The sequence below is a fragment of the Amblyomma maculatum genome, chromosome 1 (assembly GCF_055883805.1).
Source record: "Amblyomma maculatum isolate TAMU_Amacu chromosome 1, ASM5588380v1, whole genome shotgun sequence".
In the NCBI taxonomy this organism is placed as follows: Eukaryota; Metazoa; Arthropoda; class Arachnida; order Ixodida; family Ixodidae; genus Amblyomma; species Amblyomma maculatum.
The window spans coordinates 259,339,465-259,357,543 of NC_139344.1; the positions used below are offsets into that span (position 1 = coordinate 259,339,465).

At 48.1% G+C, this 18,079-nt stretch overlaps 1 protein-coding gene across 2 annotated transcripts in view; it reads left to right on the forward strand.

Annotated features, from left to right (window-relative positions):
* tws (protein phosphatase 2 regulatory subunit tws) overlaps positions 1 to 18,079 on the forward strand; it is a 39,614-nt gene that overhangs the window by 20,085 nt on the left and 1,450 nt on the right. The window lies entirely within an intron of this gene.

An 18,079-nucleotide genomic window follows, 5' to 3' on the forward strand; every position in this document is an offset into this window, starting at 1 on the left:
CAAAGCTAGCACTTCTGCACAGTCCCGCCCAAAAAAACGGCACAGTAGCCGACCCCTAACCACAGCGCACAACACAAAGAAATGACGCAGGCGAGACCGGCGCGGCGGTGGTGGTGGCGTACTTGCAGCGTCGGAGGCACGGGGGAAGAGTGGGCGAAGCACACCAAGGGATGGAGTGGGGGCGAGGTCACGTGATAAAAACCGGTATGCCCGCCGTGTTGCAGTGAAGCACGTCTTCTCCTCTGCAGGCGCGTTTTGGCGGTGCGCGAGGCGCACTGTGGACCGATTTTTGTGCAGAGAGTGCTCCGGCTGGGGCGCTTCGCCTATAAATCATCACCATTACTATGTGGCTTTGCCTCGCGGCCCCGTAGGGCCGTCGTTTCGCCGGGTTTGCGGCGAAACATGGATCAGGCATTGCCGCATAGCAGTCCAAATTTTCGAATTAACCGGGCTGGCACAGGCCGCCTGTTCGAATTATCCGGCCAAATTTACATTGGGAAATACGGGACCGCAGAAAACCTTCGAATTATCCGGGATTTCGAATTACCCGAGTTCGAATTATTGAGGTTGTACTGTATTTTTTTTATGTCCCTTTCCATTTTCCATAGCTGATATTTTCTTTGAAACTTCTCTTGGATTTATTAGATTTGCATTAACAGAGCTGGTCAAAATTACATTAGTAAATTGCTGGGTGACTTATCAAGCAAGAGTGAAGATTATGCTGAGGGCTTAATAGGCAGGATAAAATTATAGCTGATTAGATCCCACTGCAGCAAAGCTGGAAACGGTTCATCTCTGTATTTTAATTTTACGGCCATGCAATTATTGGAATTTTTGTATGCGAATATTTAAAACATAATTTCTAATTTTGAATATCTGATTAGTGAAAAACGGGAATGAAGAATAGCAAACAATGTTTGCCACATTTATTTCAGAATGCACAAGCATTGCCAAACGAAGTTAAACTACAATTGTACAGAAGTGTATACCCTACTGAATAATAGTAATAATAATAATTGGTTCACAGGAAAGGAAATACCCTCAGGGGGCTCTGCTAAAGCAGATGCTTGTGTGTACTGTGCGACAACACTGACCTCGGGCACCCACGCTTAGCCGTGCATGGCATCGCCGTGCTGTTGGTTGAGCCAATTCTGAGGTTTTGGACATTTAAAGAGGTGCCGTGACGTTCTCCAGACCACTAATTCCAGCTGGCGTCTAGGTTCTTTAAGGGGGGACACGGCTCTTTGAGACGAAAAAAATCGTGAAATAATCTATTTTTTGAAACTGACATCTGTAGCTATTATTCCTTTAATTCTCCAGGTTTTTTCATGCGGTGCAGTATTTGGGCCACAGAATCAATTTATAGCATCACTGTCAGCTGAAATCCACGCAGAAACGTTTTTTTTCCGAGGCGCGTAGGTTGTTTTCTACATCTCGCGATCACAGCCATCTTCACAGCCATCGTTGGAAAGAGTGGCTTTTCTTTTCCCATTTCTTGCCATGAGTGCCTCCGCCGGCTTACTGGTGACAATCCGAGCATAAAAAAAGTCAAAACGCGCGGTTCTATTTGTCGAGCTAGCACACGTGATTGAAAAGCTCGCTGTGATTGGCCGTGCAAAGTTCCCATCGTCTGCTCCTCCGCTGCCGACGCGTCTCTCCTTGTTCAGTCCTAGGGTTGTGACGAGTGCAGCACGATGTCGGAAGCAACGCCGAAGTTTGCCACAAGTCACAAGTTTGGCAAAAAGAAACGATCGGCCTACAACTTCAAGAAGCGCTCAGTTCCTTCGACCGGCATCGAGAATAGTCCACCGCCAACAGCAAGTGATGCCGAAGCCGCGGACAGTACCGAAGTGGACTTGGGCCTAACCGGATTGCCAACGAGTGAATGCATTCCGGACAGCAGCCGCATTCGGCGCGACATCGAAATATTGCAGCGTACGGAGTTGTTGCAGAGAGAAATGGAAGCTCAAGAAAAGCTACAAGTTCTTTCTTCAACACCGGCCACAAAGTGAAAGATGGGATTTTTTCACTCGCGCTGGCGATGTTACGGCCGCGCCATCGGACATCGAGACGGGCTTCGTTGTCGTCAGTTTGGACTCAATGAACGCGTTGATGTTGTTTGTGAAGTACAAGGTGTGCGGTGATAGCGTCACGGTAGGGAAAGGTGAACGTGAATATGGCCTCGCCATAAAGATTATTATCGAGTGCGCGTGCTGCGGTGGTGTTGCGTCAGTGTGGAGCTCGCCCCGTGTGAACGGAAAAGAGAAGTGCAACCCGTTCGTTGTGAACGTCCTTGCTGCGCGCGCGATGCAAGCCATCGGGAATCGACAAACGGCACTCAATGATGTTTTTGCGACCATGAACATTTCGCACCGTGGCCTCCACAGCAAAACATGGCATAGGTACGTGAAGAAGAAGCTGGCGCCCACGGCAGCTCTTGCTGCCGTGAAGCAAGCCACCGCCGAGCAGTGGCATCTGCAAACAAGTGCAAGACCACTGCGGACATGCAGCATGCTTTCAAAAAACGCCATTTGGGTGGCCATAGTCAATCTGACTACATCCCTGGTACCTTCTAGTCACTTACATTGCAAAATATTGCAATATTTTTCGGCATTTTTTGATTAAAAGAGAGCCAATCTCTTTTTTTCGTTTTCTCAAAACACCGATTCTTGATTTCTTGCTTATTTGCAGAAGTGATATCTCTGCCTTCAATGGAGGTAGAACCATAATTTTTTTTGTTGTGCCATGTAGCTAAAAGTGCAAAGCACGCAATGTTAGGAGCAGATTTTGCAATTTACGTTTTAAAAATTTTAAATTTTACTCTAGGTCAGACAGTAGGGCACCCACATTTGAATGGTGGACTTTGAAATGCTATAACATCGCTAATATTTGTTTTATCAAAATAGTGCTCCTAACATTGTATACATTTATGCTTTCTAGTACCTTGCAAAGTGTCAATATGAATTTTTTTTAGTGTAATTACTTTTTCATTGTTTCTGCAAATTGTGAACAATTAATTTCATCTATCTTTTGAACTAATTGGCCAATTTGAAAAATAGTTACATATTTGAAATCAGCGCAAGAAACTGAATCAGACTACCTAGTTTTATCAAGTTTGGTCGAAAATTAAAATAGCTTCAAGAGCCATGTCCCCCCTTAAACCTTCCCGATGCCCCAAAGCGCAATCATAACGGTGAAATCGTAGCACCTAATATTTTAATCCGCTTCAATAATTAGTGTTTCCGCACCGATGTGAGCAACACATGACAGCAAAATTAACGGATATGACGTTTCCTTCTCACTTGGGCGCTGTTTCGTTCAGCACACACTTTAGATTTTAGAATCGAATAGTCTTCAATTCACTATGCAGAAAACAAATAAAAGGTGTTTTAGTTCTGCGTGGGTTCTTGAAGTGCTTGTAAAGATAGGGATTGTAAAGTCTGGTAAATGCGGTGTTGTCAACAAGGAGGTTTAAAAAACGAAATGGTTGTCAACAAGCGCGGAGGAGCGTCTGCTTGCTGTGGTGAAGGTGGCTTTGTCCTTTCTAACGGGGTCGCCGCTACCTTCTGACGCGGCGGAGCAAAAAAAAAAAGAAAAAATGTGTAAATTTGCTGTCCAGGCTTACGGTCGCAAGCACAAAGGTCACACAGCAGTCTCCAACCGCCGCTGCAGTGGTGTACCCCCGCCGAGGTCGCAGGGCTCCCCGTTGCCACCAGAATTCGAGATGCCGCTTCGTGGTCTCCACTCCCGCAGGCTCCTCAAATCCTAAGGCACATAGTGTTAATACAAAGCCAATGCAGCTGTCAATGTTCAGATCGTGGAGGTCGGCGAAATCGCTAGACAGTCCAAAATCACGTGGCTGATCGTTTCTGCCGGCGCTCCACAGATGGCACAAGTTGTGTCGAGATCGCTCGTGAAGCGCGCTCGCCACACTGGAGTCCGCAGCACTCCATAGTGGGCTTCCGCCAGCAGGCCACTGCCCAGGGTGTTGTCATAATGGCGAGAATTGAGCCTAGTTATTCATAGTAGTTCACCGCGCTAACACATGGAACGACAGTAAACGCAACACCACGGAGCACGAACTGACAACTGATTTTAATGGAAGAAACGAAAGTAATTTTATACACAAAAACGTGATCGTCATCAGACAAACATAGATACGAGGAGACCTGAGGAAAGCAATCATTGTAGGCATCAAAGACAGCTAGGCACACTCATCGCGATAGCCTAAGCAGATCAACTTCTTTCGCACACGACAGTGATGCATTGCTGATACACATATCGGCACTGACGGATTTTATTTTGAACACTTCTGTGATTTCGTCAGGGTTACAAGAAGATCGCTCGTCCGATTGTCATCCCGTGCGTACACGGAGTATCGCACTGTCTCAAAAAGCTTGCAGGCAGGCATGATGTTCCTGTGGTGTTCACGGCACCCAAAAAGCTATCGGGGTTGTGTGCGAAAATAAACAGACTTGATGAGACACCTAAACTATGTTGCACCACCAACCATGAGGAAACACATTGAATGCGATACCTGCATGGTTTATTTCATTCCCGTCTCATGCGGAGTGAAGTATGTCGGACAAACGGATCGTTGCATAAACAAAGGGCTAAGTGAGCATGCCAACAATTGCAAATCCATCGCGCTTCCAGGAAAGCTGGCTACGCATTGTCAGCACTGCAAATACCAGCCTCATTTTGAAAAAACCGCTGTTATTTAGCATTCTAATAAAAAAACGGGGAAATCATAGAAGCATTCGAAATAAAATTCGTCTGAGCCGATGTGTGTATCGGCAATGTATCACTGCCGTTGTCTGCGAAAGAAGTTGATCTGCTTAGGCTATCGCGATGAGTATGTCTAGCTGTATGCCTTTGATGCCTACGATGATTGCTTTCCTGATGTCTTTGTGTTTGTCTGGTGACGATCACGTTTTTGTGTATAAAATGACTTTAGTTTCTTGCATTAAAACCAGTTGTTAGCTCGCGCTCCGTGGTGTTGTGTTTATTGTCGTTCTATGTGTTAGCGCGGTGAACCACTAAGTCATATTGTCGTTCCCAGTAAATGACCCCTTTGCTGGCTCTGTACAGGACGAGGGTAGGTTTCGTATTAGCTCTTGTACGCCACTCCTCCGTCTCCGCCTTTCGCACTCTTTCTCGAACTTTCACACAACTAGCGCTCGGTGATCCGTGGCAGCAGCAGCTATTGATGCCGGCAGAACACCAAAACAGCGACACAGATTTGCTGGCCGCCAGGTCCACCTCGTCAATACGGCCGCAAAGATGGTGTGGAGCAGCTTCTGATGGGCTAGGCTAGCTTTGCACAGATGGAGAAGCCAGTCCTCACCTCATAGCACAGCTTCGTTATCTGGTAACGACGCTGCCAAAAAGCGCGCCTACAGGTAGAGTTGGACAGGCAACCATGGTAGATAGCTTCCTATACAGCAGAAAGCTGCGTTTCTCATGGGTTCCGCCCAAGTCTCTAGTGAAATGGGAGAGGGCTTCGTCTCACACCGGCTCCAACGCGATGTTCTTTTTAGAATTTTTTAAACCGAATGAACTGACATTGGCACGGTGCAGAGAACCTAGAGGTTGGCTGGAATTAGCGGCTTAATGAGTCACTGAGCCCCTTTAAGGCCCCTCCAGTAGAGGCAACACACCACTTTGGCCCATGCTTTTTGCGCATGCGGAGAAAAAATGTGTTCGCATTCGTTTGCTATCACTCATTATGTGCTCCTGATATACAAAATAACATCCGGGGCCCTTGTTAGCGCTATTATTGCTAGAATTTCCTGCTTATTTCCTGAATTTGTAATTTACAAGTTCCCAGCATTGTTCCATGAACCTTTTACTTCATTTGGGCAGCTAAAACATCGCAACCTCGACATAATGAAATTCGTGATCTAACGAAATTTTCAGCTGCAAGTAGGACTTCATTATATCGAGGTTCGGCTGTATCCCCCCTTAGAGGAATGCACATGTCGAAAAAGAGGAAATTATTACTTTTTTAAAGGCCTTGATAATTCTTATTTGTAGATTTAGAGATATTTGATATTAGCAGGAAATTTTACAAAGCTCATTAATTCGAAGGGCACTCATTCGAATTTTCGGATAATTCGAACTATGTTACTTGGTCTGGCCAAGCTCCATACAGATCTGTGTACAAAAGGCCCGTTTATTTGAACGCGAGTATTTCGCTACTGATATGGTCGGAGGATCGGGGCCTATAGGAACTTCACCGCAAGGCGTTAAGGAAGGCAGAAGACGGCAGGAGTTAAGAGAAGAGTACTGAAGATTTATTTTACATATTTACAAAACACAAACATGCAAGCACGTGAAAGAGAGAGGTAGCTCTTAATGAACTGAGAGCACAGGCGAGTCGCACTGAAGCAGCCCTCGTAGGCTGCTTAAATCACTTACCAGTCCAACTGTGGAACCCGCAGCTTCCCAAACGTCCAATGGGCGCTGAGCCGCTTCTTTTGGCTCAGCTCAGTTGTTCCACCAGCACCTCACGCACAACCGTGTACACATACACACATCTCGCACTTGTACAGGGAACCACTGTATACCACTCCTGAACAGCCAGGCCTTTGCCGTTGCTCTCTATGATGCGGCGATGTCCCATCTGGCTCCAGGCATTTTCAATGGCACCGGCTAGGCGATGGTGCACACATCCTCAGCAGCACAATGCCTGGTCTTAATGGCCATCGAGCAGCACGTGCAGCAGCTTCTTTGAATTCACCGCCGCCTCCCTGAGAGCAATTAAGGAAGCAAGCTTCCACAGTCAAATCACAATACGACGAGTGCAGCTGCTCCATTTCGCCCCGCTGCCTCGGCCCATTGTCCACAAGTTTCCAGTCACAAAACGTAGTCTTTCTGCAACTGTGCCGGCCAGGCGATAGAGCACCCATCTAAACTGTAGCCTGAGAGAACTACCACGGCCGCTCAATGGAGGCGCACTTGGGTGCGGCTCGTCGCGTCGCCCGGAAGAGCCGTATTGCGCCTAGTTCTCATTGCCACTGCTCCGTGACGAGTCCGGGCAGAGAGCTGCGCACAGCGGCCGTGGCTGTGCTTTCGTTTCGGCATCCCCGCGGTCGACGCTTGCTCAATTTAGGATTTATGAGCGGCGTTTCACATATGATGATTCCACGTGCAGGTTTGCCTTTGATAAGGTTGATAAGGTGATAGCGGCATATCATCACTGGGCTTTTCCAATGTCAGTCGTAGACTTCCGTTTGTAACGAGAATCGAGGCAGTCGTACACTTCGCTGAGTGGGTGCACCCATTTAGTTGTGTTTTGTGTTTCAACCACTGTAATAACGTATTACATAGTATTACAATCTTGAAATTGGGACAAAGTTTGGGGCCATTTATTCAGGGTGCACGTTTTTGAAAACACAATTCCTTATGTAGCGTTCAAATTATTGTTCAATCTGTTCCTCCTTTTTCACTGGAAATAATATTTAAATGGGTACCACCACCTTAGCATACTAGCTAACACAAACTGTTGAAAAGAAACAACACAAGACAGCCAGTTCTACACGCCGGCAGGCTCAGGCAATTTTGTTTTTCGTTTTATTATGAAGCCGCGTAATGCACAGAAGACGCGCAAGCCTATTTTACAAGCGAAGAACTTTCCTCGAAAGAGATTTATGTGCAAGCGTGATTTTTTCCACTGTCAGGTTGATGTCGTCTCCAGTTGGTCAGCAGCGGTCGCATTAGTTTAGTTAGGTCCTTACGCCTGTATTCACAAACGCGCCTCGACTCGACGCTCCACCTCCACTTGTTAGAGCGGAGAATACAGCCGCTACTCCACTCCAGGGCCGATTCGGATTCATGAACGCCCCTCGGCGTTTCCTCCGACAAGTTCTCCTCAAGAATACCTCCTCCACTCGGAGCAGCGCAAGGGGCATATGGGGGCGAGATTAAGATGAACTTTTGGCCCGAAAACTGCGTGCTGAACTGTGTAACATGCTCAGTTTTTCATGTCAAGTCTTCTAAACAACTTTCGCAAGCGGCCTCGACATTAACAGCATAGTGCAACTTGTTTTGTGGGCTGGATGAAAAGGACGGCTGCGAAAAATGGCCAAAAATGTTTTTGCATCTGGCAACAGTCGCTGTTGGTGACGTAGGCTTCGAGAAATGGTGTGAATACTTTGGTTTATTTTTTGGTGTGAGATCTGCGCTCGGCCTTTGCCGCTTTGCCTTTTTGTTACTTTCAGGCTTTGAGAGACTTGTTTTTATTGCCAGGCTTTGACAGGCTCTTTTTTATTACTAGGCTTTGGCATACTTTTTTTTTTATTGCGGGGCTTTGACAGACGTCAAAATATACTGCAGGAAAAAAAAGTACAAGCCGCGAACTCGGTACTGTTTTGCTAAACATGCGTGCTGCTTCGCAGCGCATTGCAGCTCATGCACACTGAATTCGACTCTCCGGAAGAAAATACCGCGTGCGGTTTCCAAACAAGTAGGGAGCCCTAATTTAAAACGTGCTTGAAAAGCCATGCTCTTTGTCGGCCGCGATTATCTCTCCGTAGGACCAGCACACCAACGCGCTCCCTCGGCAGCGCCGCGCGTCCGAAGACGTACTACGTACCCTCAGGCGATGGGCAAGCGGGGTGCAGCACAGATGTCCGCACAGTCCCACTGCGCCTGCGGTGCTCGCCAGCATATTGCATACAACACGTTGTTCCCCCACAAGTTCGGCGCTGTCTGCGAAAGCGTGCAGGGCGAGCCACGGAGAGTATGTCGCCACCGCTCGATTCCGGCCGCGGACGAGCTCACCATTTAGGGTCAAATCGCGCCTCAACTTTGCACTCGGTAGGCTTCGAAAAGGTTGTCCATTTATCCAGTGACGACTTGAAATGTGCCCGCGCCACACAAGTGCAATGCGATGATGCGAAGATCAAACAGCACAGACGTCGGTGGCTGATCACTGTTATCCATGTTCGGCGTGAGCGGCAGGTACGGACGGAGGCTAGCCATGGCCGCATTCGTAAAACGATAGCGTGCCAGAAGTCCAGGGTCACTGTCACTCTCAGCTGATGCTTTAAAGAAAGGTTCGTTACATCCTTGTCGTATTGTCTTTCTTGAAAAGTTTGGTATACCGGTAGAACGAATTCCTCACAGCGAGCGAGTGATGCGATGTCGGCCATGTTTACAAACAGAGTGGCGGTCGAGGAGCGGCCAAGGTAGCATCATTGCAGACTCGAGATTCTCGAGAAAACTCAAGTTTTCTCTGCCGCTGGAGGAGCGATTCGAGTGGAGATTGCTTTCTGAAACGAAAAACACGCCTCGAGGGCCGCTTGGAGTAGAAGTTCGAGTGAGGCGTGTTTGTGAATACAGCGGTTAGTGCGACTGCGGGCACTTTCATCACCTTGCTAACAAAGGTGCATGGTGATTTTCAGATACCTTAGGCGTCCATCATCAAGAATGTCGATAAGTCGAGAGTTCTGCAGAGATCACAAGGCACCTAGCTTAAAACGAGTGCAAACAGTTAATAAAAAGATGGGGACTAATAAAATAAAATTAATGGCACTCTAAAGTAAGCACACAAAGATATTTAACATGATGCACCACGCAGCAGCGTAGACGACGACAAACAGGAGAGGCACACAATAAACACATACACATAAACAAACAAGGACAATGCTGCACTGACAACTGATTAAATCTAACACCAACATCCTCTTCCTTCTCCGCTTCTAAGGACACACACCACTTCTTCTTTGACGGTCCTCCCAATGATCTAAAAAGTCTTTCTCTTTCTTTGACAGGAGAACAGAAGGCATGCTAACGCAGTCTTCACCACCTAAAGATATCTCCCACGCTTCCATAATCTCTATGGTTAATTTGTCCTTGTTCTTCCTCAACACTGCCACTTTATTAAGGGCGGACACGGCTCTTTGAGACGAAAAAATCGTGAAATAATAGATTTATTGAAACTGACATTTTCAGAATCTGTAGCTATTATTCCTTTAAAGGCCCACTGTCCACCCTCCGGTCGAAAATATTTTCTTCCCCGGTGACTGTGAGACTTCGCCCCTGGAACGCAAGGCCGCAAAATGTTTTTGAAAAGAGTAACTAATAACGCAGTTACAGCCACCGCAATCACCCGATTCTATCCTGCCTCTCTCCTTCCGTTCCTTCGCAAAGGTTTTTCACTCTCCTGCCCAAGGTCGTCTAGCCTCCGCAATACAAATTCCCCTTCCTCCTCCGCGTTTGGCGGGAGGTGGGGCGTGGCTCTCCGCGAGCGCGAAAAAAAAAATGGCCGAGGGAGCGCGCGCCGCTAGATTCAGTCTGGCCGTGGCGAGGGAAAAGCGCGCTGCGAGCGGTAGACACCCATCCTTCTCCCGTCAGTCAGCGAGACGGACCAATGGACGTCGTTCCCGATACGTACGTCATTATCGGGGCCCGTCGGGCAAGCGCAGGAAGCGGTGAAGCTGGCTTCTCAAAGGAGAGCATGAGGGAGCTTTGAATTGTATTTTCGATGCTTTGCGGCGCGCGTGTCACTGTAGCATTTTGCACAGACTATCTCCGGTACCTGCTCGAAACACTGGGCTCCTTTACTTAAAAGGTCCTTCCCTGGAGGGTGGCCCTTTAATTCGCCAGGTTTTATATCTCGCGGTGCGGTATTTGGGCCACAGAATCGATTTATAGCATCACTGTCAGCTGAAATCCACGCAGAAACGTTTTTTTCCGAGGCGCGTAGGTCGTTTTCTACACGCGCGATCGCAGCCATTTTGGTCTCGCTGGAAAGAGCGGCTTTTCTTTTCCCATTTCCCGCCACAAGTGCCTCCGCCGGCTTACTGGTGACAATCCGAGCATAAAAAAAGTCCAAACGCGCGGTTATATTTGTCGAGCTAGCACGCGTGATTGAAAAGCTCGCTGTGATTGGCCGTGCAAAGTTCCCATCGTCTGCTCCTCCGCAGGCGACGCGTCTCTCCTTGCTCAGTCCTAGGGTTGTGACGAGTGCAGCACGATGTCGGAAGCAACGGCGAAGTTTGCCACAAGTCACAAGTTTGGCAAAAAGAAACGATCGGCCTACAACTTCAAGAAGCGCTCAGTTCCTTCGACCGGCATCGAGAATAGTCCGCCGCCAACAGCAAGTGATGCCGAAGCCGCGGACAGTACCAAAGTGGACTTGGGCCTAACCGGATTGCCAACGAGTGAATGCATTCCGGACAGCAGCCGCATTCGGCGCGACATCAAAATATTGCAGCGTGCGGAGTTGTTGCAGAGAGAAATGGAAGCTCAAGAAAAGCTACAAGTTCTTTCTTCAACACCGGCCACAAAGCGAAAGATGGGATTTTTTCACTCGCGCTGGCGATGTTACGGCAGCGCCATCGGACATCGAGACGGGCTTCGTTGTCGTCAGTTTGGACTCGATGAACGCGTTGATGTCGTTTGTGAAGTACAAGGTGTGCGGTGATAGCGTCACGGTAGGGAAAGGTGAACGTGCATATGGCCTCGCCATAAAGATTTTTATCGAGTGCGCGTGCTGCGGTGGTGGTGCGTCGGCGTGGAGCTTGCCCCGTGTGAATGGAAAAGAGAAGTGCAACCCGTTCGTTGTGAACGTCCTTGCTGCGCGCGCGATGCAAGCCACCGGGAATCGACAAGCGGCACTCAATGACGTTTTTGCGACCACGAACATTTCGCACCGTGGCCTCCACAACAAAACTTGGCAAAGGTATGTGAAGAAGCTGGCGCCCGCGGCTGCTCTTGCTGCCGAGAAGCAAACGTCTCTGTGTGCGCAATCCATCCGGGATCTATATGATGAGTTACAGGTTGCGAATCCCGGAAACATTGCTGTGTCATACGACTGTTCCTGGATGACGCGCGGCCACTCGTCTCATATCGGCGTCGGCGCGGTCATCGAGCTGTTTACAGGACTGGTTCTCGATTACGTGGTCCTGAGTAATTTTTGCGCTGGTTGCGAGCGTGCCCCAAGTGAAGGTGACCCGGCATACAAGGCTTGGAAGGAGACCCATGCATTGCCAGAAAAACACCACCAAGAAGGCTGGTGAAATGAAAGTTGAGGCTGCTCTCACCCTCTTCCAGAGATCACTGCAACGGCGCAACCTGAGATACATCACCCTACTCTTAGATTGTGACAGCCGCGCTTTTCTTGCGCTGCAGGATGCCCGGGTGTATGGGTACATTTCAGTTGAGAAAGAAGACTGTTCGCTGTATTCACAAACACGCCTTCACTCGAACTTCTACTCGAAGCGGCCCTCGAGGCCAGTTTTTCGTTTCAGAAAGCAATCTCCACTCGAATCGCTCCTCCAGCGGCAGAGAAAACTTGAGTCATCTCGAGTCTGCGACGACGCTACCTTGGCCGCTCCTTGACCCCCACTCCGCTCGTAAACATGGTTGACATCGCATCGCTCGCCTGCAGTGTGGAATTCGTTCTGCCGGTATATCAAACTTTTCACGAAAGAAGATACGACGAGAATGCACCGAACCTTTCTCTAAAGCATCAGCTGAGAGTGACAGTGACCCGGGACTTCTGGCATGCTACCGTTTTACGAATGCGGCCATGGCTAGCCTCCGTCTGTCTCTGCCGCTCACGCCGAACATAAATAACCGTGATCAGCCACTGATGTCTGTGCTGTGTTGATCGTCGCATCATCGCATTGCGCATGTGTGGCGCGAACACATTTCAAGTTATCACCGGATAAATGGACAACTTTCCGGAGCCCACCAAGTGCAGAGTTGAGGCGCGATTTGACCGTAAATCATGAGCTCGCCCTCGGCCGGACTCGAGAATCAAGCAGCGACGGCGCAACTCTCAGTGGCTAGCCCTGCGCACTTCCGCAGACGGCGGCGAATTTGTGAGGGGAAAAGCGTGTTGCATGCAGTAAGCTGGGGGGTACCGTAGGCGCGGTGGGACTGTGCGAACATCTGTGCTGTACCCCGCGCATCAATGGCTTGCCAGTCGCCCGTGGGTATGTATTACATCTTCGGACGCGCGGCACTAGCATACAAGGGCAGGCGCTGAAAATACCCAAAGTAAATAAAAATGTTTCATGAGATTCTGTAAAAATATTCATACTTTCTCTTCACATGGACGTCAGCTGCTGGTTCACACCACACATGAATGAATCCAAGCTGACTTGAAAAGGTGCGACTTTCATAATCACGAATGCCAAATTTTACAGTTGCCTAATTGTTGATAGGTGCATTTGCAGGCTTTGATGCTTGCAAGATGCCAACCTGCACAAAGCATGGCAAAATGTGTATAATCTCAGTCGATATATATATATATACATATATTTTTTTTTTCGCTAGTGGTACCTTTAGTATTTTCTCCGAAGTGAAAACTGCAGCCCTTGTGTAAACTCTGTCGTTCCCGCCATTGAATTGCCTTAGGCTGCTAAAAAGCGATACTACAGGATCGCTGTTGAGGGCCTGCTTTAGGACGTATCGGAAGCTGAAAATAAGTTTCGGTTAAATGCAATGCACTAGTAAGGCACACAGAATACATTGTTGTAAGATACTTGATGTGATCAAGAAGGTATTGAGCGTCACTGTTGATCTGGTTGTCATGATTGCTTCGTACGTTTCCTTGGTTAGCCTTCAACGTGTCTCCTTGGGCCTGAATGTCTTCGATATGGCAAAGTCCAACTCTAACCAAGAGAGTCGCTCGTTATCCGACAATAGAATGGCTCCTCTTAGTGTCTGCATGGCTTCACTGATGCGATGTTGTGCAAGGCATATCATTTTGATATCATTGTCATAAAAGTGATCGTGGTGGAGCTATCTTGAAACTCGCATCCTTCAGAATTACACTGGGGCACTGTGCACTGGGGGTTGTCCAGGAGGAAATGGAGTGTAGCTATAAGTGAGGAAAATGTATCTATTGACCTGCGCAACTTCATTTTTTTAAGGTTGTTTGGCTCAACATGAGCCCGTGTGAGGAACTTGTAATGTGGGTAGTTCGGTATGTTGTGATATGCACCGCCGTTCGCGAGCCGAGTGGTTGAGCTGGTGATGAGGCTCGCGAATGGCAGTGCATTAAAACGCTGTATTTTTTTTCTTGTTAGTCAGGTGGCAGTCACGATAAAACATGCTAAATATTACGGCCTAGCGCACACGGCCACCTGGAATATCTAAGCTACCCAGCCCTTTCGCACATAAAGAAACGACATAATACATCGCCATCAGGCCCCGGCGCAACTAAAGCAAACACACCGAAGAAATCCTCATTGCAGCTATCACTGGTGCGTTACAGGCCGGGTGCAAACTCCAGTAGGTACTTTTCATCATGCATATTTCCTTTAGATACATACATACCTGTAGTATCTGTGTTTTTGTCTCTCGGAGCATATGACGCACTTGACACTCTTCCACGACGCACAGTATCTTTTTATCTTACAGGCTCCCCTTCATGCTCGCCAAAGCATTTGGATTTTGTTACTTCGGTGTACACGATCAGATGCACTTCGTTAGGGAGCTTGATAATCGTCGTCTTCGTCCAACCGTTTGCAACGGCAAGGAAACCGCCCAGCACAAATGAGTCTTCTGGAGGGTTCATGCTCGTTTACTTGCGGAGTGGATCGCTTTGGACGTAGAACAGCGTTGGTTCCTGACCGAGATGCACATCCGATATGTAAGAGATGCACATGTGTCACCAAGTCGTTGATTCCGCAGAAATCGCGGCGGAGGCAGAAAGGTTGTGGATCCTTTCACAACAGAATGACCATTCTCTCTGCACCGAGAACCTTTTCACCACTGCGGCCATATCCGTTCAGACTCCTGAGGGCAGATACCGGCTACAGCGCTGAATCATCCGTTGCCGAGCGTTTCCTGCAGGTGTGCATTCCGGCCGGGAGAATGCCCTTTTCAGGGGGTGTGTATAAGTGCCTCTCTGTCGAGCTTCGTAGATGAAATCCTATAGCTGCACGCTTGTAGATGACGCGAGGAGGAAGCGACGCCCATTACACCATGCCGGCGCCGCAGGGCTCGGTAACTCAAGACACCCCGCGCATATGCACCGCTCGTAAGTCACAGAAGACGATTCCACCTAGCTATGCAGCATCAACAAACCGCTGGCTGCTTTGCCCTTTGAGATCCCTCTCTCTCTCTGCCTCCGCGCTCTCCTGTCTGCCGAGAACCTGCACGCTGAGAGCATCTCAATCTGTCACGTCGAACACGGCCCGCACTACACACTCTTAAAATACGAAGATAGTATATGCGTGTGTTATGAGTGGATTGTGAAAACGCTAACATTCCCCCATACTGCGTGAACATGATATACTGTAATCACTGTCACTACTTTCCACCCCGAGGCCAAAAAAGAGGGGAGCTTTGGCTTTCTACCTGCGTTGCCGTGGCCATTTCGTATGGTGCGCTTTCGCATCGTCTGCTACACTGCCGTCCAATGTGTTTCTCGCCCGCTCCCGCATGATGGTGCCACATCATCCCGCAAAAGGCGGATTATGAAGAGCGTTTGACAAACCGAGGTGTGGTGCAGTTGGTAAAGCGCTAGGCTCCAAGCTGGCTGGGGATCCAAGAGATGGAGGTTCGATTCCCAGGGGAGACAAAGTTTATTAATTTATTTTTAGCTCGCTCTCAAAAGCGTGACACCTCTATTGACAACCTTCTGTCGATAACGAGGCATTAAAGGCTTTTGCCTTAATATTGCTCCAAAACTGCTCCGAACCAGCTGCCTAAGAGTATTGACATCAAATTTAGCAGAACATGCGCTGTTGCAACACAGTAGTAGGCAACTTTGAGAAGTACAGTACGGCTGTTGCATGTCGGGAGTTGTGTGCACTGGCTATAGGAGCCGCCATATTCATAACAATGGTAGCACACCGATGGAAGAGGTATAATGCGTCTCGCACCAGGCCTGATACAAATAATCATTTTATACTCCAGAATAGAATGGAACATAATAAATGTTTGCAAGTAAATTTAATTAATGGCGAAAAAATGATCTTTCCACTTGATATAGCACCTTCTGTATGCTTTTGAACCGCCAGTGGTGAGAGAAGTGAGAGCAGCGAGGAAAGTGGACACTGCAAACTACCAAGAACCTTTTTTGGTTGCGCCAAAGCTGCTTCAAAATTGCTTTATTACTGCTGCATGAGGTGCTCCAAAATGCTTGAGCCTGCTTTCACCCCTGAACTCTACTTTGTCGTTATAGGCAGCCTGCAGTGGCCAGGCGGTGCTAGTGGAGCGCATCGTTCAGCGGCGCCAAGTAATCTGAGTAGGCCGGCGCGGTCGGGTTGCGTTCGCGTTGTACGGCTGGAAGCATCTCGGCTCTCATTTTCTGCGGTTTTAAGGCAATCGAATGTCTTCAGAGCTACTTCCGAAAACCAATACTGACGAAAGGACACCGCCTGTTCGAGAATGCTCATGTTTAAAAAGTGAACAGTGTCGACGTCACCGCGAAGTGCGCTCCGCTCGCGACGGAACACGTGCGCGCACAGCTTTGAATTTCGCGTTAGTAGACGGAATTTTTTTTTAACGAAACTTATTCTCTCGGGGCATTAGTCGGATATGTGATGATGAATTAAGAACTAATTAAATGAATGAAGAATGTTGTAAACATAGCTTTTCATTTACCTATTGCGTTCACACCTCATACTCAAACATTGAAAGTGCAGAGAAAACTTGCGAAGAGATTGATCGCCGTTTCTTCTTTTTTTGTTCTTGCTGTTTGATTACAGCAGCATAATTTCCTCGCGGTTTTGCTTTACAGTTTAATACCATGAACACTTGTTCGTGGTGCACCTTTCGACAGTGCCACGGAAGTTACAGGAAGCATGGTGCGGTACCCGCTACAGATGTGGCGATTGCAAGCACTGCGCGTTTGTAACGTGAGTCACCAATGAAAACTGTGCGTGCCGGGGGCAGGGAGTAGGGGGCCTCCTACACCGTTGGAAAAATAAAGCTCTTAACAACTACTGGCATGCATTTTGTACCTCCACACCTCAATCTTGGGGAAAGCCAGCGGGTAATGCTGGCACTCAGCGGCAAAGCTTTCGTAAAGGAGGTCGTAGTTAGAATTTTTTACTGTTGCTACTAATGATGAAATAGTCTATCGTCTGGGACAAGAGTCTCTTGAGTAGCTTGAGCAGTCGGTGAAAGAAATATTTGGCACGGAACGATAGAACGAAGTTCCATTCTCAGCGTACACAGTATCATGGGCCTCTACACTCCGCCACTTCGACTCTTTCAGCACCTTAAGAACTAATTTACAGATAAATATGCTTATTGAAATCTGTAATTGGAAGTTTTGAAGATATTTTGTCTTTGTGGTTTCGAATAGACACCGCATTAGAAATCCGGTTCACAGATCCACGAACATCTTTTTTTTTTTATTATTTCACCTCCGTTGAAATGCGGCTGGAATACAATGCTGCGGCTGCACGGCTTTGTTGCTTTTCTGGACGTATGCCACTCGATCTTGCACAACATATACCAGTACACGCCAAATTTTACAGCGCGTACTGAGTAGTGTGCCCCAACCAGCGTGCGACTCCCCGAGTCAGAAGTTTATACCATTTCCTCCGCTCACGGGCAATAGTCTTATTTTAGCTTCTTGGCGTCTGTACGCCAATGGCCCCATAACAAAACGAATTTCAATTACATTACTCTCTTGCTGCTAATATCTCCTTCTCTCATCATTCTCCCCAGGTTCTCCCAGCAAGCGGTACGCTTAGGTTTCCTTCGTGATTGTGACAGTCTTTCTCGCCGTCCTTGCGCTTATTTTTATTCTTGTTCACATCCGTAGTAGTCGGAGCATCGCATGAGACCACTGAAGTCACTAAATGAGTAAATAACACTGACTGGGATAACAAAACGCGAACGCAGAAGGAACACAGCGGCCGCAACATACACGGCGTCAGCTTCTGCGCCGCCTCAGTATTAGCTCCCGTCGGCCGCCAGGTGGGGCCACATGTCTCAGCAAACTCCATTGCAGGTTGCCTATAACAAGGTTGCTGTCCAAACGACTTCTGAAAAAGGCAATGCCCAATCGCTATCTCTTATTCTTGGTGTCCAGTGCTGGGTTTCAACATGTTCATTTGATGCTGGTTAAAATAAATTTTGGCATGCTCACTGTGGGCAT